Raw genomic sequence first — 3,723 nt, 5'->3', positions numbered from 1 at the left:
AAACTTTATCAAACTTTATCAAACGTTATCAAACTTTATCAAACTTTATCAATCTTTATCAAACTTTATCAATCTTTATCAAACTTTATCAATCTTTATCAAACTTTATCAAATTTATCAAACTTTATCAAACTTTATCAATCTTTATCACAAACTTTATCAAATTTATCAATCTTTATCAAACTTTATCAATCTTTATCAAACTTTATCAAACTTTATCAAACTTTATCAAACTTTATCAATCTTTATAAAAATTTTAAAAACTGCACTTGAAAATATTCTATTTTGGAAAGGAATTATATTAAGTTTTGTACTAGAATATGTAAATATTCTGGCGTTAAAATCTATTAGAATTTACTTTTTCCAAACTGAATTAGAAAATTGCTTTTCTAAGATATTAAAAAAGGCTAAAAGATCGGAAAGTTTAAGACATCGGCGAAATTTGGCAATTTTGATAACTGCTCGTTTTCAGCAAAAAAATAAGCATTGTTATTGTGGTTTCTGGCATGTCCATCTTTAATTGAAATTATGTCAATTGAAAAAAGTAAAAAAACATTCGCCATCTCTAGCCTCAGTTTAACATGTCAACTCAAGATTATAGTTGAATATCTCGAGATATAGATCAATCTGCTTTGATACAAATATAAACCTTAAATCTTTCATATTTGATCATAATTGTCCTTTCATGCGAATACTTTTTAAAATATGTTTTAATGAATCTGAGAAATTTTAAAAGTGATTGAAAATACACAAAATAAATATTCATCCACTATTTTAAGCTGAGCCAATCTGAGCTCTAGAATGAAAAAGGACTGAAAATGGAACTGTAAGGGACTCTAACTATTTTTAAAGTGTTTGATTCACAATGGTACCCATCAAAGCATTTGTCTTGCCAAGAATGCATGACTTATTCGTCAATTTCTCTTTGTAAATTGGTTACTTTCAATTGTGGTTTCTTTACTAAATGACTTGTGGAAATCTGCTTTAAAAGGACCGTTCACTTATTTGGGTAATTTCAGGGTAAATTGAACTGTATATTCGCTCTTGATTGGTAATAGTCTTACTTTTCAAAGACAATTGTGGCCGGAGAAAAAGCCAATTTTTCGTTCAGAATTTGAGCGGAAAGGGACGGTCCCTCTCTATAGACACTAACTGATGTTTTTTTCAGTATGTTGTGAATCAAAATAAATTTCGAAAATAAAATTAAACTGTAGTATTTAATCGTTAATTGTAAATGTCATTATTTTTTATTTTTGTTGTTTTTGAACTTTCTATTTCTAAAATAACACTATTTTATCGCATTCAAAATTGTGTATTGCCTGTGTAAAAAGCTGAATTGAACCCGGCATGACAAACGAAAAGTTGTGCACATACGCGAACAAAATCTACAAAATCTACGAACCAAAATACGAGTAATGATTAATTTATTGTAGTAGAGACGTCGTCTTTGTATACATATTTTACATGTTTTAATACGAAAAACGTTAATTTCTTGCTAACTCAAATATCAAAAGTTTTCATATTTTAATACATAATAACGAACACATAATGACATTAAAATATGTTAAATTTAAATGTTATTGGGCTGCTTTTACTGTATCTGTATCTGTAAGAATCTAATACTGGAGGTATCTGTAAGAATCTAATACTGGAGGTATCTGTAAGAATCTAATACTGGAGGTATCTGTAAGAATCTAATACTGGAGGTATCTGTAAGAATCTAATACTGGAGGTATCTGTAAGAATCTAATACTGGAGGTATCTGTAAGAATCTAATACTGGAGGTATCTGTAAGAATCTAATACTGGAGGTATCTGTAAGAATCTAATACTGGAGGTATCTGTAAGAATCTAATACTGGAGGTATCTGTAAGAATCTAATACTGGAGGTATCTGTAAGAATCTAATACTGGAGGTATCTGTAAGAATCTAATACTGGAGGTATCTGTAAGAATCTAATACTGGAGNACAAGTGTAAAATAAAATTTCTTAGCCTTAAACAAAGAAATTGAGTCTTTGTAACAAACTCTGATTTTCTAATCCCTATATTTTTTCCCCCTGATGGTGTAAACCATTGATATTTCAAACTTGGATTTTTTCATCTAACAGAATTCATAGTTTGAAATATCTAAGGTTACGGCATTGGATTACAAAGATATAGAGATTAGAAAATCATAGTTTGTGACAAAGACTCAATTCCTTTAAACTACACGATTTACATATGTACTTATATCTTTGTGTGTGAATAAATCTTTAAATTAATTAATTTTCATAAACTCTCTTTAATAAGATTAAATTTGTGTTGCAACACTTAGAGCACATCTTATTTTTCATCCTGTCTTCAGATTTGGAATTTAAACAAATTTCTATTTTTTGCTGAATTTCTGTGTTTCTGGAGAACTGGAGATTATTCATCTGATATCAGAGTTGATCAATTAAATAGACAGTATCTAAATATTGCTTAATTACAATTTAATAATCAATTAATTTACTACTTGTGAACACATCCTTGCTTACCAGAATATACCAGTTAAACTGGTCATCCTTCATCCTTCATCCTTGTTTCTGTATAGAAGTACACATTTCCGTTTACTGTTTGGTAGTCATTTAAGGAATATGCTCTGATTGGATACTGAGATAGATAAATTCATAGATAGATAGATAGATAGATAGATAGATAGATAGAAGTTAGTCAGACAGATAGATAAATAGATAGATATATATAGATAAATAGATAGATAGATAGATAGATAAATAGATAGATAGATAGATAGATATGTTTGGAGTTCAGCGTCTGCCCAATTTATATTGTTTTTGAATTGTCACCAAGCACGTGACTGAACCCACCAAGCACGTGACTGAACCCTGATTGGGTCAGACCAAGGAGCATGAAAAATAAAGGAGATGGAATCGAGCCGGCCCGTCCTACCTTATGATTAGTACATGCTTTGCAGACGGTACTTCATTTGAAAAAGAAATATTTGTCTGATGTACAAATACCGCGTACATGTATTCAGAATAAGTCAATGTATGTACATTAAACAGGAAAAATTAGGCTGAATAACGCAAACAAATACATTTTTTTGGGATGCAAAAATATTAGCAATACATTATACAGCGTATTTTTTATAATGTAAAATGTTCGTTTTATTTAATATAATATATAAACAGGACCTTATAAAATTTTTTTACAAAGCATGTACGGGGTGTCCCACGAAACATGACAGTTGGTGAATAGTTTAGAATGTCTTTTTCCATTATTTGTCAAGTTGTTTGATACCAAAGATCAATAAAAATATTATATGGGAGTCATGTTATATTAAAATTGATTTCAAAGTAAAATATTATTAAGCAAAATATTTGTTTAAATAAAAATAACTATTTATAAAGTGTCATGTTCTGTGGGACACCCTGTATAATCATATGGTAGGGCGGGGCCGCAGGCCGGGTCGATTCGTTCTCCCTTACATTTCATACTCCTTGTGTCAGATGCTACCAGAATGAAACTAGATTGAGCAGGACACGGATGCAAAAATAAATTTTACTCAACTATTTTTGTCTTTGGAAACTCCAGGGAATAGGAATAAAGGGAAAGGAAATGGCGCTGGTCTGGCATGAGAAAGCCAGTCGCACTGCTTTGCAGACAAGTTCGGTACACCTTACACACACTCTTTTGGTGCAGACACACAACATGACTACAGTCAAGGAAATTGCAGAACAATGT

The sequence above is a fragment of the Eurytemora carolleeae genome, unplaced genomic scaffold (genome assembly GCF_000591075.1).
Source record: "Eurytemora carolleeae unplaced genomic scaffold, Eaff_2.0 scaffold661, whole genome shotgun sequence".
NCBI classification, from domain to species: Eukaryota; Metazoa; Arthropoda; class Copepoda; order Calanoida; family Temoridae; genus Eurytemora; species Eurytemora carolleeae.
The sequence above is the reverse complement of the archived record's forward strand: the minus strand, read 5'-3'. Positions refer to the sequence as shown.